Source organism: Triturus cristatus, chromosome 5_1, assembly GCF_964204655.1.
Source record: "Triturus cristatus chromosome 5_1, aTriCri1.1, whole genome shotgun sequence".
Lineage (NCBI taxonomy): Eukaryota > Metazoa > Chordata > Amphibia > Caudata > Salamandridae > Triturus > Triturus cristatus.
Genome location: NC_140587.1, coordinates 39517493 through 39542279, shown reverse-complemented (window position 1 = coordinate 39542279; position 24787 = coordinate 39517493). Strand labels below are relative to the sequence as shown.

General features: G+C 49.2%; 1 protein-coding gene across 1 annotated transcript in view; it reads right to left on the bottom strand.

Annotated features, from left to right (window-relative positions):
* LOC146830102 (uncharacterized) overlaps positions 1–24101 on the bottom strand; it is a 53477-nt gene extending 29376 nt beyond the window's left edge. The window contains exon 1 of the mRNA XM_085604302.1: positions 23817–24101. The gene's annotated coding sequence lies outside the window, so the exon portion shown is untranslated. The remainder of the gene's footprint in view (positions 1–23816) is intronic.
* Positions 24102–24787: the final 686 nt, after the last annotated feature.

Genomic DNA, 24787 nt, shown 5'->3' with positions numbered 1-24787 from the left:
TCAGTAGTGCGCTGAGCTCGGCGTGCTTCCAGCTCTCCGGGAAGGTGGCTGTGTCGAAGGAGGCGTTGACGATGTCTCGGAGGTGGGGTGCGATGGTAGAGGCGGCCTTGTTGAAGACATGGTGGGGGCATGGGTCGGTCGGAGATCCGGAGTGGATGGTGTTCATCATGCGTGTCGTGTCTTCGAGGGTCACTTTGGTCCATGTCTGGAGGATAGCGGCGGGGTGCGTAGGTTCGGTCGATGGGTGCTGGGATGGAGCGCCGAAACTGTTGTGGATGTCGGCGATCTTGCGGTGGAAGTACGAGGTGAGGGAGTCGCAGAGGTCCTGCGAGGGAGTGATGTCGTTGTTGCCGGTGCTGGGGTTGGAGAACTCCTTGACGATGTTGAAGAGCTCCTTGCTGTCATGGGCGTTCTTGTCCAGTCGTTCCTTCAAAGATTTCTTCTTGGTGGTGCGGATGAGCTGGTGATGTCTGCGGGTTGCGAGTTTGAGGGCGGTCATGTTGTCGGTGGTCTTGTCGAGGAGCCAGGCCTTCGAGGGTGTGGCAGGCCTTCTTGGAGTCCTTGAGTTCGTCGGTGAACCAGGGGGCCTTCTTGCTTCTGGACCTGGTGAGTGGGTTCTTCAGTGGGGCGAGGTCGTTGGCACAGGAGGTCAGCCATTGCGTGAGGTCGAGGGCTGCTGTGTTAGGGTCCGTTGTCCTGACCGGTGGGTTCTGGCTGAGGGAGGTGGTGAGCTGGTCGACGGTGATCTTGCTCCAGTTTCTGTGGGGAACCTGCTTCGGGTGGTGGTGGACCGTGTTCTTCTTGAAGCTGAAGTGGACGCAGCTGTGGTCAGTCCAGTGGAGTCCGGTGCAGTGGCTGAAGGTGATGTGCTTGCTGGATGAGAAGAGGGGGTCGAGCGTGTGGCCGGCGTAGTGGGTGGGGGTGTTGACCAGTTGCTGGAGTCCGAGGTTGGCGAGGTTGTCCAGCAGGGTGGTCGTGTTGCGGTCGTTGTTGTTCTCCAGGTGGAAGTTGAGGTCTCCGAGGAGGATGTAGTCGGTGGAGGGGAGGGCGTGAGGGCTGATGAAGTCCGTGATGTCTTCGCAGAACTGTGCGCGTGGTCCTGGGGGTCTGTAGATGAGGGTGCCTCTGAGGGTAGTCTTGGGGTCGGTGTGGATCTGGAAGTGCAGGTATTCGGCGGTGTTGAATGCGTCGGTGGAGTCAGTCGAGATGCGAATGGTGCTTTTGTGAGCGATGGCGATGCCCCCTGCGGTCTGGTTGTTGCGATCCCTCCTGATAATCTTGTAGCCGTCCGGGATGGCTATGGCGATGTCGGGGGCTGAGGAGTCGTTCATCCAGGTTTCCGTGAGGAAGGCGACGTCTGGAGATGCGGTGTCGAGGAGGTTCCAGAGTTCCACGGCGTGTCTGTGGATGGAGCGGCTGTTGATCAGGATGCACTTGAGGTGGTTGCTGTTGTCCGTCTTGGTGGGCGTGGTGCTTGTTCGGAGGCAGGAGAAGTTGCAGGATCGGCAGACGAAGGGTCCATGGGTGCGTCGCGGGGACGCTTGGTAGCATCCGGGGGCTCGGGCGGTTTTGAGTGCGATGAGCGTTGCGAAGTCGTAGGTTCTGCGGGGGGGCTGGCGGGCGCAGGGGCCAGGGGGTCTGGCGCTGGGCGCGGTCCAGGCACGGACGGGCGCAGACGGGCTTACCTTTGGTGCACCTTCGGCGCTCAATCGGCGCTCCCGCTGCGCACGTCCGCTGCGCGGTCGCTGGGGGGGGCGTCATAAGTAAGGAGCCGGGAGGGAGGGTCTGCTGGGAGGCGGGAGGCTGGGTGGCCAATGGGCAGGGAGGAGAGGCGGGACTGCGGGGTCAGCGGCGGGAAACCAGGAAGGCGAGTGACCGGGGCAGCGGCGGCGGAGAGGAGGCGAGGAGAGTGGCCAGCAGCAGCATGAGGAGAGCGGCGTGAAGCAGAGGTCAGCGCAGGTGAGGAGGGAGCGGCGTGAGCGGGATCGGCACCAGCAGGTAGGTGAGAGGCAGCAGCAGTGCGAGGTGAGCGACCGTCTGTGTGGGGCACAGGGGTTACATAACACCATCAACGCAACAAATGCTACTACGATTACGGCTGGGAACCTAGACCACAAAAGATCAGATCCCGACATGGCAGCAAACATGGCCAACAGCGCTGTGCAGGCTTTGTGGTCTCTCCGAAGAAACCTTGATTCACGTCCTGTGCATTTGTCCCTTTCTGAGTAAATTGAGACGGTATTATCTCCTACAGATATTCCGCCTTTCCCAAATTAGAACATGTCGGTCGGCAGCATTGTTAGTACTGAACAGCCAACAGCTGCAGACAGCTTGTAGGGCCACCAGATTTTTCCAGAAAGTGAGTCTCTTTCTGCAGAAAAATGAAAATAGAGGTGACCTATTGGGCAAAATCTAAAGCCTTATTGTAATATGACTTTGATGATAGACAATGAAAGTTGGACTTTATTTCTCCCCCCAAAAAAAGGGTCATCATTCCGCAAATGCTTTTTAATTATTTATCTAAATCAAATAAGCTCTTTTGAATTTTTATTCTTTTGTAAAGGTTTTAATTAACCATACACAATAAAATTTTACTATGTTACTACACTTGCTGGACCGCGCATTCTTTTCCCTTTGTGTACGCCTCCATACTTCATTCTTACTTGCTGTACACCTCATTGTCACTCTCCCATTCTTTATGTATCTCTCCATACTCCTTTCTTACTTGATGTGTACCCCTCTCATTCTCCCTTTGTGTATGCACATACTCCTTTCTTGCGTCCTGCACCTCTCATTCTCCCTCTCCCTTAATGTATGCCTCCACACACCTTTCTTACTTGCTGTACCACTCATTCTCCTTTTCTTTAAGCATACCTTCATACTACTTTAATTGCTGTACCTCTCATTTTCCCTCTCTTTATGTAGGCCTCCATACTCTTTTCTTACTTTCTGTAACTTTATGTCTCCCTTTCTTTATGTATGTCTCCATACTCCTTTCTTACTTGATGTGTACACCTCTGAGAGAGCGTCATTACGAATGATAAACGATGCCTTGAGCGTCAGACATAAAACTGTATTTGTTTTAAAAGTGACACTCAGACATTTGGTGCAAGAAAAGTGAAACCACGAGGCGTTATTCTGACTCCGCACGCATTTTCCCCCTCCTGAGGCGGAAGCCGGGAGGTCTCTTGCCTTTCCTCTTCGTTTTTAACTGGTTTTAAATTTTGCATCTTGCATTTTGCACTTCGTTCCACCTGAGCTTAAAAGGTGTGATTATTGTGCTGTGACCCCCCAGCGCTTAGGAGCGCTTCAGTCCCCTTCTCACCCCCTCCCCTCTTGCACCGGACCTGCTCTCGGCTGAGTGTTGACGCCGAGGGCAGGGCACCGGTTTTTGGCGGCCATCTTGGGTCGGGTTGGGCTTCCTGATGCGATTTGCAGCGTCATAAAAACGGGCAGGGATGACTCCGCGCAGCGGACGCGATCAGCGGGCGCGCCGGAGTCGTGCCAGAGTCCTGCCCGTCTGCGCCCGTCCGCGACACGGCAGCGGACGGCGCGGCGGCAGGCTCTGGCCATAGGCTTACTTACTCTGCAGCGGATCTACTCTCATTTAACCTTAATACCGCTACCTGTCGGTATGTCTTTCCTGGCCGATTCAAAGGTAAATGCTGCTGTCCAGGTTGTGGATGGTATCCCAACATATACCGGGCTTCTGAGGGTTCCCGTCCACTCCCTCCTAAACAGTTTAAGTGCTTATTGCTTAACACACGTTCATTACATAGGCACGCTTTGGACATCTTTGAGCTACTTACCTCTGAGAATCCACTCTGTCTCTTGCTCACAGAAACATGGCTCTGCGAGTCGTCTAATCCTGACATCGCGGCAGCCTTTCCGCCAGATTATATTGTTTACAGACAGGATAGGACAGTGGGTAAAGGTGGTGGTGTTGCACTTGCAGTTCTAAGATCTTTTGCCTGCACAATTATTCCATCTCTGCCTATTTCTGGCTGCGAATCCCTTGCCTTTTCCATTGCACTCTCCCCGCATCAATCTTTTTCTGGGCTTCTTGTCTACAGACCTCCGGGTCTGCGGGGTTCCTTCTTCGAGGACCTTCAATCTGCTATCACTGCTCTTTGCTTGAAGGTGGAAAACTGCATAATGTTAGGGGACTTTAACATCCATATGGACGTTGAGTTGGACAGTGAAGCGGTCAAAATCAAGGACATCACTGTTCCTCTTGGTCTAACTCCTTACATCTCAAGTGCGACTCATGATAAGGGTCACACGCTTGACCAAGTGTTCTCCACCTTTCCCCTTATTATGTCCCATCCCACCCCTGTTCTCTGGTCTGACCATTCTTTGATTAGTTTTTTATTCAGGGCAGAAGTAAAACATCTTATATTAACTCAGACCACCTTAGGCACCCCAGAAGACCTTTGCATAAAATTACCCCTGAGAATCTTGCTCAAGCGCTTCACGAATATCCCTGTATCCTATCCGGCCATCTGGAGAGGGACCTTGAAACTTTCCAGGAATGGTTAGTTGAAAGGCTTGATGATCTTGCTCCTTTTTCTACCCCCTCTTCATCTGTCAAGCGCAGTTCGGCTCCTTGGTTCTCTAAGTCACTTGCTCTGGCACGGCGTAACTGTAAGTTAGCCGAAAGACTCTGGCGGAAGCAATATGACCAAGAAGCTAAGTCTGCCTATAAACTATCTATTAAATCTTACCACTCTGACATTCTTGAGGCCAAAAAGAACTATTTTGCAAATAGAATTGAGTCTGCGTCAAATTCCAGTAAAGAAATTTTTACCATTGTCAAAGAGTTATCTCTCCCAAATCTAGCATAGTCCAGCATAAGTTCTCCGAATCTTGGGTAAAGGAGCTGGCCATCTTCTTTAATACGAAAATCAAATTGATTCAAGAATCTTTTCCACCAGCTGCCCCAAATGCATCATTGCATGACTCCAATCTGACGACTTTACCTCCTGATTCCTGCCCCATTCTATCGGAGTTTCCTCCTTTATTGGAATCTAATTCTCTGGATCTTTTACTCAGGATTAAATCTGGCTCTCCGCTTGACCCGTGTCCGGCGAGCTTTTTAGCCAGGACTGCCAAGATTCTGAATTCCTTAATTTCTCCTGTTTTGAACCTATCTTTGTCCTGCGGCATTGTTCCGCCAGCCTGGAAGAAGGCAATGGTCGTTCCCCTTCTAAAAAAACCAGGCCTTGACCCAGAGATACATGCTAACTATAGGCCCATTTCTCTCCTGCCCAGTTTGGCTAAGATCGTCGAGAAGCACGTCCACTCTGTGCTTTCTTCCTTCCTTGAAGACCATGGGTTACTCCACTCCACCCAATCTGGCTTCCGCTCCAACTTGAGCACTGAGACCGCTCTTTTGGAAGTTAATGAAGCCATTAAGGAAGTTCTCCACACAGGTGGAAGAGCAATGCTGGTGATGTTGGATCTGTCGGCGGCCTTCGACACCGTCCCGCATGAGGCCCTCTTGAGAAGACTTCACGAGATCGGTCTCAGAGGGACGGTGTTGAGCTGGCTGAGATCTTACCTAGCGGGTCGTCGACAAGTGGTCTGGGCCCCCCCGTACTCCGCCGAGGTGCCGCCTATGGATGTCGGAGTCCCACAAGGGTCGGTGCTGAGCCCGACCCTTTTTAACATCTTCATGACTCCATTGGCGGTACTGGCGGAGTCGATGGGTGCCCAGATCATATCATACGCTGACGACACCCAGCTCCTCTTCACCTGCAAGAAGGGCATGGAGTTCGACGGGGAGAGCATCCGTGGTTGCCTTGGGGCTGTCTTCAACTGGTTTCAGCGGAGCAGCCTCAAGTGCAACCCTGATAAATCCGAGGTGCTCTTCTTCGGCTGTCAGGCAGAACCGCCCTGGCAGGAATGGTGGCCGGTTTGCATGTCCCCCCCTTCCTCTTCCTCTTTGGTCGCTAAAAACCTTGGGGTCAAAATCGATAACACCCTGGCTTTGAAAACACAGATCACAGGTCTCACGGGTACCTGTTTTGGTCTGCTAAAAATGATGCGTAAATTCCTTCCTTTGCTCCCTTTAGCCCACAGGAAGCTGACAGTACAAGCTCTGATTTGTTCCAGGCTTGATTATTCAAATGTCCTCTACCTGGGTTTGCCGGATTATCTCTTGCACAAACTCCAGGTTGTACATAATTCTGTGGCAAGAGCCATCTTCGGCCTACCCCGGCAAGCCAGATCATCTGAGTTGCTTTCCTCCCTTCACTGGCTTCCGATCAAGAAGCGAATCACATTCAAAGCTCTTACACTGGCCCATAAGGCACTCCATTTGGTGGGGGCCTCCTACATTCAGAAACGGCTTTCTTTCTACAAACCCACCAGATCTCTCCGGTCGGAAAGTCTTGGCCTGGCAATGGTGCCTCCCATTAGGAAAGTCAGAATAGGTGGACGCTCCTTTAAATATCTCGCCCCCAAACTATGGAACTCCCTTCCTGTTGATCTCCGCCGCATTCCCAACCTGTTTGCCTTTAGAAAGGCCTTGAAAACCTGGCTTTTTAATCAGTAATTCTGTTATGTTTCTGTTGTCTTTTCTCCTTTTCTCAGTAATGGGTCAGAAAGCGCCGGGACACTCCTTGGAGTAGCCGTGCGCTATATAAGTCACCCATTAACATAACATAACATAACGTTAGTCAGATGTTTCTCTCCCCCCTTTTCTCTGTGAAAGAAAGAAGCTTCTTACAATTTACAGCCTGTAACTTGTTTTTATCAGTAGTCAGTTGCTTAAACAAAGCCTCATTCATTCCATAGCTAGAGTAAAACTGCACCGCACACATTTTCTTCTGTATTATTATAAAATGTATTTGTTTCCTGCCTAAATATGTTCTTGTTGGAACTGATATTTTTCTGTTTAGTTGAAATGAATGTTTCATTAGCAAACAATTAGGAGATTAAGTCATTTAGAGGAAGATTCAAATGTGTTCAATGCTGAACATGTAGAATATGCTCTATGTAGGATTTTGACTTGGATAAACTTAAATCGGGATCGGATCGCCACCTCCCGGGGTGAAGCTATTGCCTCCTGCCAATCCTCATCACTAATATCCCCCATATCCTCTACCTATTTTGCTCATGTTTTTCCCATTGTATCCGCCGGGTTGTTGAGTATTTTTCTATACGTCAAGGAAATCGCTTTTTCCTGAAGGTAGTCATCAAGAAATCTATCCTCTAGTGGTCAGGAGACTGGCAGATCAAAACACCTGGGTATCGCCCTATGTAGTGCATTTCAGGCCTGAAGGTATTTAAATATTTCCCCAATATTCAATTCGTAGTCCCATTGGAGGTCACTGAAAGGGGTCACCCCCCCCCCCCTCCCCCCTGCCCACATATCGCCGACTCTTGAAAGACCTATCAAGACCCACTTGTCAAATCCTGGGTATTTTGCCAACATCCCTAGTCAGTCTGTTTCCAACAAAGGGGTGACTTGTGTGATCCTGGTTTTCCACCCCTGGGCAGTCGTAGCCTTATGTCATAAAGTATTGGTAGTGGAGGTTGGAGAGTATTTTGGTGCGTTATTCGCACCTTCAGTAATTACTCGGAGGTAACCACCAGGAGTCATATTGTACCTGTCCATCCTGTAGGCTGGATCCGTTAGTGGTTGGTGACCACCAGCTGAGAGGCCCAGTAGTAACTTTTAATTTCTGGCAAGGCTATTTCACCATCGTACCAGATTTTCATAAGTTTCGCCAATGCTATTTGTGGGGTATCATTGTTCCAAAGCAGTGTGCGCACCTTTGACTCAATTGTGCAGAGATATTGGGCTGGAACCATGTACGGTGTGTTCTGTAAAGCGTAGAAAAAGCAGGGAAGTGCCATCATTTTATATAAGGCGGCTCTACCCAACAGCGTAAGGGGCAAGGTCTTCCAATGTTGCACGTCATCATGGAAGCGTCGCAGAGGAGGAGCCAAATTGTGCTCATAAAATGCAGTTGGTTTAGCCGTGATGTATATCCCCAAGTATCCAAATCCGTCAGGGACTGTTTTAGCCCCACAGCCTCTAGGCACCGTGGGGCATTCCCCACATAGGACGTATACCGGCGACTTGTCCCAATTAATGGTATATCTGGAGTACTTTTGAAAGAGAGTGAATATGTGTAGGGTTCGATGTATGGAGAAGTATGCTCTGGCCAAATAAAGCAAAATATCATTGGCATAAAGGGAGATTCTATCCTCCCACTCTGTAATCCAGTTAAGGCCTCCTTTTATAGTACCCGCGCATGCACTCTCCTGTTATAGTCCCTCACATGCACTCTCCTTTTATAGCTCCCACGCATGCACTCTCCTTTTATAGTACCCGCGCATGCACTCTCCTTTTACAGTCCCCGCGCATGCACTCGCCTTTTATGGTCCTGTCGCATGCGGTATAGTCCCTCACATGCACTCTCGCAGTATAGTCTCTCACATGCACTCTCGCGGTATAGTCCCTCGCGTGGACTATCCTTGTCCCTCACGTGGACTATCCTTTCATAGTCTTTCACATACACTACCCTTGTCCCTCACGTCCTTCTTTCTTCCCGCCCTCCTCCATCTCACTGCGCCTCTAGTTTACTTTCAGGTTTCCTCTACCTTCCCTTTCTTGTCTCTCCCTTTATTGCCTTCTCCTCCTTCCCTCTCTCTTATCCACTCCACCATCTCACTTTGCCTCTTCTCGTCTCTCCACGTTGAGCCCCCTTGTTACTGTCCCTTCCCTTTGCCCGGGATGAATGTTTTTTTCACAGTAACCCTTAAAAAAAAAAGATAATGGTTTGCTTTTTACTCGATTTATCGTGATTTCCTCTCAGTTTTTAACATCAGATGCTGGTAGCAGGCGCCTGGGACTCTTCTGGTGCTGAAGACAAAAGCAAAGCCTCTTAAATGCCCCCCGTGATCTGCCTCCCTGCGCAATACCCTTTCACCCATCACCCCGTCATCTGCCTCCTTGCACAGAGTCCTTTGACCCAACCCCCGTGATTTGCATCCCTGCACACTGCCCTTTCACCCCGTGTTCTGCCTCCCTCCACAGCACCCATTCACCCCTCTACGTGATCTGCCTCCCTGCACAGCGCCCTCGTGCCTCTATAGGCAATCCTCCCCACCCTTGCAGAACTTAGCATGCAAAATGCAATAAATAATCATGCAACACAATTTTGTTGGGAAAAGTTTTCTGCAGGTTTATTCCATACAATGTATGCCAACATGGTGGGTTAACTTACGGGCGATCCAAGGGCAAGCAGCGATGACTGACCTAAACTGTCCTGCCCACCTGAAGAGCCAAACCGTGAACCACCGGTCTACCACTTTACTCACGCCCTTTTAAGGGCTGAGCGTTGCAACGCAAGCCCTTGGTTGTTTTGGCTTACAACCACCTGAAGGACTAATAGGGCGTCAAGGATTCTTCCTCTAGGTTCCAGCAGTAAAGACTCCTGGGGTTTGGCCCAGGCACCGCTATTGTGCTCCGAAGAGGTAACCTTCCACCTCCGGATCGCCCTGTAACTCCGCCTGCAACACAAATGAAAACATTAAACAGTCCTACCTAGCCGTGCTCACCAGCCGACACACTGGGTATGCGGTAGGGCGGAAGACGGCGTAACCAGAGCCAAAAAGGGCATCGGATGGGCAAGGCAGGTATTCGTACCTCGGCCCGACCATCCGCGCGCCGGAAATGATGCGACATGTGTGCCAGACTTGGAGACTCCTCCCCAGGGTCCCCTCGGCTCGAGGGGTTGTGGCGGCATGCCTAACGAGGCACTAAGGTGGCCGCAGGCAGCCTCATAGTGCTCATGTAGGCAACCTTCCCCACCCTTGCAGAACTTAGCATGCAATTGGAATAAATAATCGTGCAACACAATTTTGTTGGGAAAAGTTTGCTGCAGGTTATGCAAAGTATGCCAACGTGGTGGGTTAACTTACAGGCCATCCAAGGGCAGGCAGCGGTGACAAACCTAAACTGCCCTGCCCGTCCGACAGCCAAATTGCACAGTGGACAACCCTACATTGGGCGCCATGTTGCGGGGATTCTGCTCATACACAGAACTGTGCACAGAGACCCAGGACCTCAGTGAATTGTGGTGTACCAAAAAACTCACCTCAGTACCCAGAACCCCTAACCCACTAGCATCAGTGTCTCATTAGCTCTCCGTCCTATAGCGAAGCTACCAATGATTAGACAAACCAGAACACACGACTTAAGGTACTCTTAGGAATGGTGGGAATCATGAACACTCTTTTGTTTTTATTCTCATACCAGTCCACAGCGGGACTACGACTAGCGGGGCGTCGACGATTTTTCCTCCGGGGTCCAGCCGTATAAAGACTCCTGGAGTTTGGCCCAGGCACCCCTATTGTTCTCCTGAAGTGGTACCCTTCTGTATCCTTCCACCTCCGGATCACCCTGTAACTCTGCCAATGGTCTGGATGTGGCTACCGTCGCCTCCAGAGCCCCCCCATCAAGGCCGTCAGTTTACTTCACTTGCAACCAGCTGTTTCCAGCACCTCTCCAAGATCTATCAAGAACAGATGCTTTTGGATTGTGAGGACATGGAGTAAATTAAATGAGCATATTACCAGCACCTTCTAAGATAGGAGTGCAGTCTGAGCTCTGGATCCGTCAACATTTATTCTCCAAACCATATTTCTTGACACTATTGGAGCCACGGCACCTTGCTGGCATCACAAACTAACACAGCTCACCTGACTGAATGGCTGTTGAGAGATTTCAATCTGATCCCCCTACTTTCATGTTACCTGGTGCACATCTTCTATAGATCTGGCCCCCACTCCATTTATACAGATTCTTGCAATGTACCCTTCTGCCCCTGTATGCGCGGATATAACACCTGTACACTGCGAATCCCCTTGCCATAACATCTTAGTGCTTTTGGGGGGTGGTCTGTACCCCTAGATTCTGTTTTATTATATGGCCTAATTGCATGCAAGCCCCGTCCCAGTCGGACAGAGACCTAGGTGTTGTGTAGCCTGCTAAATGTCCCCGCCCTTGTGCAGGTCGTCCAGTTCCATACCTCTGCTAAAGGATACCATAATGCAGTCTGGATGGAAAGCTTTTGGGATAGTGTCCAGGAGGAGATCAATATGTATATATACCTGCCCTTTCTTGGATAATGATAAGTGTTTCCCAACTTTGGAACCACAGCACCATGATAAGTAACAAACTTACACAACCCACCTGTCTGTAAGGGCATAAAGGCAAGCAAAGTTTAGCTTAACTGAAGCACCACTAACACACACTGGTTTCGGAGAGCACATTTTCTGCTGAGATGACCAGACATTTCCACCAACAGTTTTATAGATAAAGCTCTGGTGAACGACTTAATGTCAAATCTGATTCCAGTGACTGTTTGCCTTTTGTGCATCCGCCAGTATATAAAAGAAGCAACATTTAGCTAGCTTAAGCAACCCGTAACACACACTGGTTTGTGGAGTGCACATTTTCTGTTGATTGAGCGGACATTTACCCAGTCATATATTGATAAATTATGGCGAACCTGAGAAGTGTCAAATCTGGTTCAGTAAACGCTTGTCAGTTGTGCATCTGCCAGTAAGTACCTTGATTTGCTTTGGCTGGGTTGAAATGATTGCTTTCGTAACACTTCAGGATTGTAGCAATGTGCCTGCTCTTTGCTTTCTTCACTGCGGAGTGTACCCAGTCCATTTACAGATACACACCATGTGCTAACCAGCTGTGACACTTGTTGCTGAATCCAGCAATAGACCTAGTTCACTTGGTTTATCCCCAGAATGGATAGCCCTCCACCAGAATCAAAGCTGCGATTCGTCTTACCTTCTAGTAACTTTGTAATTCATGTTCAAACATTTTTACCCAGCATGGCCAGGCAGTCATGCGTATTACATTCCAATGACCATGTCGGGACCGAAGATTCCCAGTTTCCTGTTTTGACGCAGCCCACCTTTGCAAGTCCGCTGGGACCCCTCTGACTCCCTGCAAGTAACCTCGTTACCTAAAATAGCTCGCTTAATGCACTAGCCTGTCACTCAAAGACATCAACCTAGACCCCAACTGGGCTTGCTGCTGCATCTTATCCATGACGGCACAACTTCTAATGGGATGGCCTTAAGGAATGGAAGCCCCTATACCCTGCTTGACTACATTGTGTGATCCTAGGCAATTGTCTGAAATTCTTACCTGTACCTTCCTTTGACATAAGCGCACTTTGCAATACATGTGGTCAGGGTGTCCACTGTATAAAGCTTTCTCATGCGTTTGCATTATTGAGCTATGTTGTTCATCTATCATGACAACCCAAAAGGGTTCCAACTTAATGCCCTCAAAAGAGGCCAGTAATGCCCTCACCAGGTGCCTTCCTGGGAACCTGACAAGAGCAGCAAATGGGGGTACCATTGTGCACCACTACACTGCCTATACATGCTTGGCGCTGTGATTTATTTTTTTGTTCCTTTTGAGGAAGTGACATTATTAATTTTTACTATCCTAATAATAAAATTGGGATAACTAATACCAGTGATGAGAGCAAACCGGTGGGGTGCCCTGGGTCTACTGCACACTAATTTACTCATGCTCCGTCTGGGTTTCTAAGGTACCAGCTTCACACATCTCGTACTACCCCTCTGGCTTTCACCGACTTGCACCCCAACCCATGGGTTTGCTCCACTCTTACTATCAAACTCTGCCATCCTTTTGCCTCACGAGAAAAGTTTTTATTCATTTCAGCGCTCTTTAATATCACTCAACAATGATATTTCCTGAGCTTAAAATAAAGGTCTGAAACCAGTTCTTCTTGATCTCAACTCATAACCCAAACTGTGAGAAAGATTTCAGCCCTTCATGTTGTGCCTACCTGGCCACAGGCAATGGTGCCCTGTGAACTGCTGCTGATACATATCGGCTGTTAGGCAACTCGCCCCCACCTAGCTTAGACCAGCTGGACATGACCCAGTTTCAAGTCAAAGACTAATAGTCGAGCGCATGTCAGAATTAGGCAATCATCCCTTCTAACTGAAACAAAGTATTGAATAAAACAAGCATGTTCATCTATGTACAAGTCATCCCCATTTGACTGGCACAGGTGAACCTTAAGGAGTAACTATCCTGCACCATTATCAACTGTGCCATCTGCACGCTTCAAAGTATTTAGTAAAACCACCCAATGACTTAAGGATTCTGGCCGGGTCCTCGAGGCTCTCTCTTGGCCTTGTATTAAAACATTTATGCCGACATTTTTGCTTGGCATAGCGTGCCGCATATTTCTGCCATTATATCCAACTATTTAATCATCCGGTAACATCAGACCTATAGCCTGCCAGGACCATTGACTGTCACTGTTTAGTAGTTACATAACGTAATTAAGCAACAACTATGGCTACCTTGTAAGAATATTGAAAATGCTTCCATTCTGAACTGATCAGACTGTGTAAGCTCACATTCTCAAAACTTCACCAAACTACCACTTTCTCACAGTGTTACTCCTGTGCGTGCATGCTGCCCAAGGTATTAGAGTGCTTTGCATGAGCACCAGTTGCGTTAAAGACAGACTCACTCATTTTGTTATGCATGGGGAGGGGGGGGTTGCGTGATTTGCCCAAACTCACAGGATGTTGGGCGCTCCTGCTGAGACTCGAACCTGGTCCCCAGCGACGAGGTCGATCGGGCTAGCTGTAAGGTCACATCCTCTCACCTAGTACGCTCCAGCAAGCTCACTGTGTTGTAATATGCTACAAATTAGTGATGTCATTCATGACATATTGTTATGGCTATGGGGTTCTAGAGTGGACTCTTCATGGGCTGATGAGAGGAATGTTGGGAAAAGAATGTTAACAGATCTCTGGATGAACCTGCTGGCAGTTGGATGGCTGAGCTGTATTATCTGTATCCTGAATTAAACTTCTACCATAAACTTCAACTGAAGTCTGGATCCTCATTCAACCCACTGAAGTGTACTTTTTAACACTGGCGACGAGGATGGGATTCAATTCATGCTTGGGTGTATTTCTGAAAAAGTGAGAGATGAGCTTTGGCTTAAGGATGAACCCTCTCTTGATGAGGTATTAATTATAGCCAAAAGAATAGAACACTCATTAGAGTGTGTGAAAGTGATAAAGAAAGATATTGACAAAGGTAGTTCTGATGTCACAGTAATTGACAATGATGTATCTAGGAAAACGTTTGATTCTGTAAAGAAATCTCAAACTAAAGACAATTTAAATGTTAAGCCTCATGTCAAGCCTCAAGCCCAATTTAAAAAGAGTGGTAAGTGTTACAGATGCAACAGCACCACTCATTGGGCAAATGATAAATCTTGTCCTGCTCTGAATATTGTGTGCTCCTATTGTAAAAAGAAAGGTCATAGTGTAAATGCTTGTAGGATTAAAGCATCAAAAGGAGTTATAAATGAGGTATCTCAAAGTAATGATAAAGAATTACATGATTTTGAATGCGGACAAATTATAGTACAAGTCGGAAATGATGGTCCTCTAGATGTTATTTCTGTGGAAGGTCATGGAACCAAGGTATTGTTTGACTCAGGAGCGAAGATTACTATTGTCTCTGGTAAATTCTTTAGTGATAATTTGAGCACTAAGATAAAGCTATTGAAACCTGACATTCGTCCAACCGCCTATGGTGGTGATCCCATTGAGCTGAGAGGGTACTTTGTGGGACTAATTGAATATAAGGATCGTTTCACCTCTGGGAAGATTTATGTTTCAAAAAAAGGGGACAGTATTATTAGCTGGTGGCACCAAAAAGATCTAGGTGTCATGTTGGATCCCAATAGCTCTCCACCGATTATTGTTAAAGAGAGGGATACCATTGAGACCATTGTCAACGATACTTCTTTAGATTCTCAACTAATGGTTGAATTTCCCCAAGTGTTTGGTGAAAAGTTGGGGTGTCTTAAAGGTTACTGCCATAAGATAAAATTGATTCCAGGATCCATTCCTGTGTCTAGCAAGGTGAGAAATGTTCCATTTACAGTCAAAGATGATATGTTAAAAGAGATTGACAAACTTAAGTCTCAGGGTATTATTGAAGAGGTGGAGGGAACTTCTTGGTTGGCTCCGGTAGTGGCTGCTAGAAAACCTGATGGGTCTCTGAGATTGTGTGTGGACCTGAGACAGCTGAATAAGTGTGTGCTGGTCGATAAATATCCTCTCCCAAACATATCAGAGCTGTTGAGCATGGTGGCATGGGCTAGAATTTTTAGTACGATTGACCTGACGTCAGCATATCATCAAATACTTCTTGATGAATCTTCTAAGGATTTGACGGCGTTTATTACACCTTTTGGGACGTTCAGGTTCATAAGGCTTCCATTTGGGCTGGTTTCTGCCGCTTCGGTTTTCCAACGTGTCATGGAGAAAGTTTTGGTCAACATACATGGTATTTGTGTATATCAGGATGATATTTTGGTGTATGGGGCTGACGTGAATGAGCATGGGAAGAGAGTGAGACAAGTATTAAGTAGACTTACTGCCCACAACTTGACCATTAAGCGAGAAAAATGCAAATTTGGTTGTGAGAAGATTGATTATTTGGGACATACCATAAGTGCTGATGGTGTAGTCCCAAAAGCTAATCTAGTAAACACTATTAAAAATCTTATGGCCCCAACTTCTAAGGAGGAATTAATGCGATTTCTCGGCATGGCTGAATATTATAACAAATTCATAAAGAATTTTGCTGATGTCACTTATAACATGAGGAACCTTCTCAAAAAGGGTGTAAGTTTCTATTGGAATGAAGCTTGTGAGACTGAATTTTGTGAACTAAAACGAAGGTTACAAGATGCTCCTAATCTTCGAAATTTTGATCCAACCAAAACATCTATTATTTCAACAGATGCAAGTTTAAAAGGCCTTGGTGCGGTTTTGTATCAAGGGGGTGTGGCTCCAGAGAACACCATCATGTTTATTTCAAGAAGTCTGAAGGGGGCCGAGACCAGGTATTCAGTTATTGAGCGTGAGGCGTTGGCAGTTTATTGGGCTGTCAAAAAGTTCAAAAAGTTTTTGTGGGGCACATCTTTTGTGGTAAAAACTGACCATAAACCTCTGTGTGAAGTGTTATCTAACAAAGGCATTGACTCAATTTCGCCGCGAATATCGAAATGGATTGTTGGTTTGCAAGGTTTTGACTTTGTTGTCAAGTATGTTCCTGGTAGTGAAAATTTTGTGGCGGACACGCTTTCTAGATTGGTACCGATGGTTGAATCAGATTTATTGGACTCTCAGAAAGATGTTGATTTTAGTGGTTCTCATGATTTTGTGTGTGTGGTAGATTATGAAGTAATTTCTCACAAAAAGTGGTTGGATGCGTGCAAAGCTGATGCTTCTATTCAAGAAGTTTTGAGTCTCATTTGTAATGGTTGGCATCATAAGGAACAGGGTGGTTCTTTAGTTAAAGATTTTTGGTTAGTGAAGGATCAACTTTCCTGTTGTGATGGTTTATTGTTGAGGGGTCATAGATTGGTACCACCTGTATCTCTAAGAAAGGAACTTTTAAATATAGCCCATGAGGCTCATTTGGGTATATCTAAAACGAAGGAAAGGGTTCGTTCTAGTTATTGGTGGCCAGGAATGGATAATCAAGTTGAACATTTAGTCAGAGAGTGTGTTCAATGTACTCTCAGTGAGAAAGGACTAAAGACCAGAACTCAACCTATGGTGAAAAGATCTCGTCCTAGTGGTCCATGGAAAGACATAGCTTTGGATATTTTAGGACCTGTACATGGTGATGGTTCAGATACCTATGTTGTTGTGGTCATGGATTTGTTTTCTAGATGGCCTGAGATTTTTTGTGTTAAGAACATAAACACAACCACGGTCATTGATTGTTTAAAGAAGCTCATTGCAAAGGAGGGTATTCCTGAAACCATTCTGACAGACAATGGGGTTCAACTGGTTTCAGGTGACATGGAAAATTTCCTCAGTGGGTGTGGAATTGTGCATAAAAAATGTGCGTTGTATCATCCAGAGTCTAATGGCACTGTGGAAAGATTTAACAGGGTCCTTAAGGATACTATCTCTTTAGCAAAGCAGAATGGGCTAAATTGGAAAGAAGAAATTTCTAAAAGGGTTTGTGTATATCGTTTTGCTCCCCATACTACAACAGGGAAATCTCCTTTTGTTCTGTTTAGGGGAAGGAATCCTGATACATTCTTAGAACCCCCTTGGGTAAACAAATTTCTTTCATCTTATGTGGTAAGTAATGATGACACTTCTTGGAAGAACAAAGAAGATTTGAAGTGTCTTAGGAGTAAGGAAAACTATGATTTACGGCATGCTGTCAAAACAACTAAAGTCTCAGTTGGTGACATGGTTAGAATTAGAAAACCTGGGTTTTGTGTGGCTAGTCCTAAATTTTCAAAACCAATCAAGGTGATTAAAGTTTTTGATAATGCAATAAGAACTGCTGATCATAGGGTTTGGAATTTGAATCGTGTTACTGTTTGCAATAAAGATGATGATGTACATATTTCTCAAGATTTGTTGAAGAAGACAACTGTTGCCACATCTAGACCTAGCAGAGTTTCACGCAGTCCTGCTTATCTGAAGGATTATGTTGTGTGATAGTTGGTTGTTCACTGTTTATTGATGTAAAATGTAAAGGAGGGAGATGTGTTGTAATATGCTACAAATTAGTGATGTCATTCATGACATATTGTTATGGCTATGGGGTTCTAGAGTGGACTCTTCATGGGCTGATGAGAGGAATGTTGGGAAAAGAATGTTAACAGATCTCTGGATGAACCTGCTGGCAGTTGGATGGCTGAGCTGTATTATCTGTATCCTGAATTAAACTTCTACCATAAACTTCAACTGAAGTCTGGATCCTCATTCAACCCACTGAAGTGTACTTTTTAACACACTTGTTGACAAGCCATCGCCCAAATGTAAAACAAAACAATGGGGCACTGCCACCCGGGGGCCTAAACACCCCTTTAGGGAGAGGATGTAGTCCGTTGGCTTAAACTGCTGACCTTGGTGCTGGAAACCAGAGTTGGAGCCTCGAGGTCACGTCCACATCCTGTGATTCTGGGCAAATCACTTAATCTCGCCGCGCCTGAATGTGTAATGTAAATACGGTGCTCATGTAAGGCGCGCCAATACCTTCAGGTTGAGTTTGCGCTATATAAGTATGCAACAAAAAAAAAAAAAAAAAAAAAGGAAGGATAGACCGATGGCCTCTGCTTGGTGTACTTACTGCCAGCATATTGCCGCCAGAAGATTAACTTAACCCTTCCTGCCAACTGTGTACACTGACCCGTGCCACCAGTTGCCGAGCCACCATGTCTGGCGCTCAAACTACCAATTAAGGGCGATCCACCTGCCCCGCACCAAGTGCTTATCCCTTTGCTTTGGAGTTCCCGCCAAACCCGAGACACACAACTTGCTTTCCCACCAACTCAGGATTCGGCAGCGCTGGCCTTACTTCACAACCTCACCTTCAGTATATAGTGCCGACGTCGGGACCTCACACCCAAACCCCATTTGGCTACCAGCACCCCCGCTCATGATACACATGGGGCAAATTGCCCCAGAGTCAATGCACATGGGGGGTAGAAAAGATGCCACCGAGCCCAGCAGGCGCCCAACCACGAGGAAAGCGTCACCTCAGGCAACATGGGCTTCCAGGGCAAGGGCGCCCGCCGAACAATAACATGAGCATGCAGGTGGGAGACTTTTGCCAACTGTGGTGTGTAGGGAGAGAGAGTAAAAGAGGAAACTTTCCCCTGCACATTGCAAAGTGACTCATGTGAGAAGGGGATGCCCCTGAGACCATGGCAATGCATCTTCTGTGTGTGCGCCAGGTTCAGAGCAGCACGATTGCGCTGTACCATGCTCTCTCTCCATTCCCCACCACTGGAGGAGTATAACTGACGCAGTTTCTCAAAATCACACCAACAAATGGGAGAATACCTATTAGTAAAACGATCCGTGAACCCTCCTTCCTAACACTTGGAGGAGGTTAGACAAGAACTCACAACACTTTCCCTCACGGGACAGGAGCTGGATTGTCAGTGCCAGTCTGCCCAGCCTCTCCCTTTCGAGCAAACCCTCTTTCGTCTTGACCTGGTTGGCTGGTAGGACGCTACAGGGCACGCAATGGACCCAAAACCCAGCGACTGCCGAGAACAAGGCACTGAAGGAAGGTGATGCTGAAATGCACCTTGCCCTTTCTCAAATTATGTACAAGAGTCATACTGAGAGTTATTCACCACTGAACCCCGTCACTGCTCATCTCATAAGGACGTGTCACCATTCTGCTCTCAAACGTGACTCACCATGATCGTACAGACAAGCTCCTGCAGCGCCGGTCCTCGCCCGCAAAATCTTCCATGAGTTGGTCCTGCAGGCACTCCAGTGTGCCTCCAACCTCCAATACTTGTCACCCTTGGAGGCGGAGAGCACTGAGAACCCAGGGCCGCCTCTCCTACACCATGACCGCAAACCACCCAGACCCAGTGTGCAGACGCCCCCTTTGGCCACGTGGCTTTGCCTCTGCCTCACAAAGGCCAATTGGGACCCTAAAACCCGCTGTCAATTTACCTCTGAGGAGGAGGGGGCACAAAGCTAGGCAATCAGAAGACTCCTGGAGGGTGCTGGGATAGGCCCCGAAGCGACCAATGGAGCTTCCGGAACAGGATGCCCAGTGTCGGTCTGGCAACAAAACATTTCAGAGAAAACAAAATGCACGTGTGTGAAGCCAGGGTCACCAGATGACAGACATCATGCCTCTCAAACCAAACCAAGACTCAACGAGGCGATCGAGTGGCCCACCTCCAATGCAACTGCAGACGGGGCTTCGGGCCACCCACCACGCCACTCCACTCAATTGTTCCCCCCGCAACACAACACACCACCAGACTGAAGGGGGAGACTTAAGGGGGAGGGCTGAAATGCCCCGGTACTCACCAGACAAAACAGACGCCAGACCAGGGACACGACCGCGTGTCCAGCGGGGAACAAAGGGCACAATTGGCACCGCCGCAAAATACAGGGGCTCCAAACCTCCAATGCTCTTGGTATAAACCAATGAGCCACCAAAGGACACAGAGCATGCCCCAGTAGACCCGGACTCACCGTGAGAAATCACCGTCACTGCTCACTGGCAAATGGCGCAACGAGGCGCAGCGAAGGCAGCACCCATGGCTACAGACGGTGAGACCAGAGTCAAAGAGGGCGCCGGATGGGCGGGGGCAAGTATTAGTACACCTTGGCCCTACCATCCACACGCCGGAAATGACGTGACATACGCACCAGACTTGGGGACTACCCCCCCCCTCCCCCCCCGAGGTCCCCTTGGCTCGAGGAGGGGTGGCGGTGTGCCTGAGGCAAGAAGGTGAGCGCCCTTTCGAGGTGGCCCACTGCATGAGCCGCGGGCAGCCTCATTTCACCACTCCCCGTGATCTGTCTCCCTGCACACTGCCGTTTCACCCCCTTGTGATCTGCCTTCCTGCACACTGCCCTTTCACCCCCTTGTGATCTGCCTTCCTGCACACTGCCCTTTCACCCCCCACATGATCTGCCTTCCTGCACAGTGCCCCCTTCACCACAGAGCTCTAGTGCTGTGAGCTCTGAATTCAGTGTCTGGCTCGACCCCACAGGCACTGCCTGTGCCCCAGGGTGGGAGGAACCCCCCATGTGCTGTGCCTAATCAAAGGACCCTTCCCTACGTGCTGTCTGCTCAGAGGATCCCCACGCATGCTGTGCCTGGTCAGAGGAACCCCCCCACGTGCAGTGACTATTCAGAGGAGCCCCCCCTTGCTGTGGCTGCACAGAGGAGTCCCCTGTGTGCTGTGCCTGCTCAGAGGGGCCCCCTATGGGCTGTGCCTGCTCAGGGGAGCCCCCCCCCTAGCTGTGCTTGCTCAGAGGAGCATCCCTTGCTGTGCCTGCTCAGAGGAGCCCCCGATGTTCAGCGCCTGCTCAGGGGAGCCACCCCCCCCCATGTGCTGTGCCTGCTCAGAAAAGTCCCCCATGTTTAGTGCCTGCTCAGAAGAGTCTCCCATGTTTAGTGCCTGCTCAGAGCCCCCCCCAGTGCCTGTGATAGAGCAAGTAGTACAAAATGTTGTATACCCCCCACTCTGCATGTATAAACTAATTATATAATCTATTAATTATAATATTACTAAATGAGTTTGCATGTTTATTAATCAACAGTATTAATATACAAATTACACGTGGGATTTGCATTTTGCATGGCTAAATAACCTTTATGACTAAAATCCGTACGCATACTAACAGTAGTATATGTAATAAATAGAATACTGCATGATACATGTTGCTTTTGTGATGTCTCTGTAACGTTGCTCGAGAGGAGGACCGAAAGGGTGAATATAATTGCTTTAAATGTTGCTATACGCTAGATAAATAAAAACACAGAGGGATTAGTAAGGGGTTAACATTAGATTCATTATTTCTATGCATTAATTATTCTTTTGTGTTTGTTTCGCTTAAGTTGGCATTTGGGCCTAAATTCAACATGGCCGCTGATGCGACACAACGAGGTGGCCACTGTTCCACGAGGCGCGGAGTGAACCGCGCAGCTGTGACAAAGACGCCTACAGCCTCTTCATGACCTATATCCCAATGTACCAAAGCTAGGCCATGGTGGAACGACGGCCAAACAAAAGACAATAAACTTCTACAAAAACCAGAACGGACTGAACTTGTGACCTCACCCCTCGAACTGTGCTAAAATCCATCGGACGATCTCAACCAACCAATCACGACCGTACAAAAATAACGAAAATGTATCTTCTTGCTTTGATTTTATTATAAAAATCTAGGGTAGAATAGAGAGAGATGGCTAGCTATTGACTGACGATCGACTTCGACGACGGTGACGCTACTCGAACTCTACTGCTTAGAGTGACTGCTGCGTTTCCCTGAATCTCTGATGGTCCGGACGCTGCCCAATTATCTGATGACTGCGAACTTTTCCTAATTCTATGGGCACCTATAGATGCTTGCACGTCTCTGGTCTTTGGCCGATCTTTGAGACTGTAGCGTGCTGAGCAAAGAACTTTAAACTTTAATCTGCTCTGACGGAAGATGACAGACTTAGAGGACTCCAGATAGCAAGATTAGGTAAATATAATGTTCTGCGATTTACATGAAATTTGAGATAAAACTTTCCAAATGCGAATTTAACCTTTTATGAAAATTTAGATAAACAGATATTGATCAACAAGAAATGAGTTTGTGGGTTATTGAGTATGGTAAGATCTAAATCTTGAAATGTGTTTTAGCTGGTTCTAAATCACCATCAACCAATCCAACTAATTGGTCCATTGACCACGTGGGAGGAGTGCCTTGATGTTTAGGATTGAGATCTGTAGGTATAGTTTGTAATATAACTTTTTCTTCCTATAGGTTATAAGGTATTCCCCTACATGTCCAGCGCTTGAACCGCCCATCCTTCTTGCGTGTGGAGACCAGTGTGGAAGTGATGTATGAATGTTGGTGTTATGGGCCCCACCAATGACTGCATGTGTGAATGCGTTAGTGTGATGCTGGGTCTGTGATTAAAGGAGGATATTGATACGGGTCTTGCCCTTTTCCCCGGTACCTGGGTTTTTGCGCTCCATCACCTGCTCAGAAGAGTCCCCCATGTTCAGTGCCTGCTAAGAAGAGTCCCCCATGTTTAGTGACTGCTCAGAGCACCCCCCCCCCAGTGCCTGCTCAGAGCACCCCCCCAGTGACTGCTCAGAGCACCCCCCCCAGTGCCTGCTCAGAGCACCCCCCAATGCCTGCTCAGAGCACCCCCCCCTCAGTGCCTGCTCAGAGCACCCCCCCCTCTCAGTGCCTGCTCAGAGCACCCCCCCTCAGTGCCTGCTCAGAGCACCCCCCCCCTCAGTGCCTGCTCAGAGCACCCCCCCCCTCAGTGCCTGCTCAGAGCACCCCCCCCCTCAGTGCCTGCTCAGAGCACCCCCCCCCTCAGTGCCTGCTCAGAGCACCCCCCCCCTCAGTGCCTGCTCAGAGCACCCCCCCCTCAGTGCCTGCTCAGAGCACCCCCCCATCAGTGCCTGCTCAGAGCACCCCCCCTCAGTGCCTGCTCAGAGCACCCCCCCCTCAGTGCCTGCTCAGAGCACCCCCCCTCAGTGCCTGCTCAGAGCACCCCCCCTCAGTGCCTGCTCAGAGCACCCCCCCTCAGTGCCTGCTCAGAGCACCCCCCCTCAGTGCCTGCTCAGAGCACCCCCCACTCAGTGCCTGCGTAGAGCACCCCCCGTGCCTGCGTAGAGCACCCCCCCGTGCCTGCTCAGAGCAACCCCCCCTGCCTGCTCAGAGCACCCCCCCCCCTGCCTGCTCAGAGCACCCCCCCTGCCTGCTCAGAGCACCCCCCCTGCCTGCTCAGAGCACCCCCCCTGCCTGCTCAGAGCACCCCCCCGCCTGCTCAGAGCACCCCCCCCCCCGCCTGCTCAGAGCACCCCCCCACGCCTGCTCAGAGCACCCCCCCACGCCTGCTCAGAGCACCCCCCCCGTCTGCTCAGAGCACCCCTGCCTGCTCAGAGCACCCCCCCAGTGCCTGCTCAGATTGCCCTGTTGTACTTGTGCTCATGACAGTGTCCCACCCAGGCACTGAAGTCGGTCGCACTGAGCCCCAAACACCCACCGAGGCTGCTGCAGCTTCCGCCCAGGCAGATGGGCCCAGATCAGCTACAGCGGGAAAACAGCCCCCAGCTGGGCAGTGGCACAGGCCCTTCGGCCACCGGCCGTCCAATCCGACCCGCTTAAGAGACCGCCGGCTCGGCCGAAAGCACTACACAGAAGCTGAAGTCCTTCAGTCACTCACTCACCGGTGTTCTGCGGTGAAAGGCGCCCTCTGCTGGATGGTCAGTTTACCCCTGTCCAGGGGGTGCCCTCTGTGCCACCCCTAGGTGCAGGTCGGCCGGCAGCAGCTTCTCGGCGCTAGAGTGCAGAGCGCCTGGACACCCAGGGTGGAGGCTAGAGGGAGCGCGCAATTGGTGGTCGCTCCGGAGGGATCCAGGGAGGGACTGAGCCTGACTAGAGAGGAGGGGCAGGTGTTCTGTCGTTCCCGTCTCCCCATCTGTATGCGCTCCCCCCCCCCCCCTCGTGTGTACGCATGCGCATCATCTTAAGCAACCGCACAATGTACTTTGGCTTCATACAGGTAATTTTAAGCTTCCCGTGTTCGGCCGTTTTAGTGCGCATGAGTGGCAGTGCGCGCATGCGCACAAATATGTCTTTCGAGCTCCCCGCGGCAGCGTTACAAGCCCCAAGGAGAGCCGGGGGGCCCCACGCCCCTCCCTATCCACAACATAACCTCCCGAAACACAAACCACGTGCACGCCGCACGTGCTGGTCGTGCACTAAACACAACCACACACTCTGCACACAAGGCGTGCAAAACCCATTGGGCTCTAAGTGCGTCAGCCCTCACACCCACAACTAAATGTGTGACACTTGGAGCTTTTCCCTCGTGCTAACTTAAAGTTACCAGTGGACTGAGGCTGCCGCGGCACACGCAGTGTGCCCACTCTGGAGGGCGGCCTGGCACGGCAACAGGACTAGTTGTTTGGGACCCTCCTGGAATCCCCAAAGTCTGGCACGGCCATGCTTCACTTCCGGCGCATTGGTGTGTGGTGTCGCTGGGGGCATATGGAGTCGGCCCCCACTGGATGTGTGCAGCGCGTGCGAGGGAATGAAGACACGGGACACAGGTGTAGTGTACTCTCCGTCTCCGCAGCCGTGGCGCTTCTGCCTATGTGCCTGCGTGACGTAATATTTATTGGGGCTAAAGTGACGT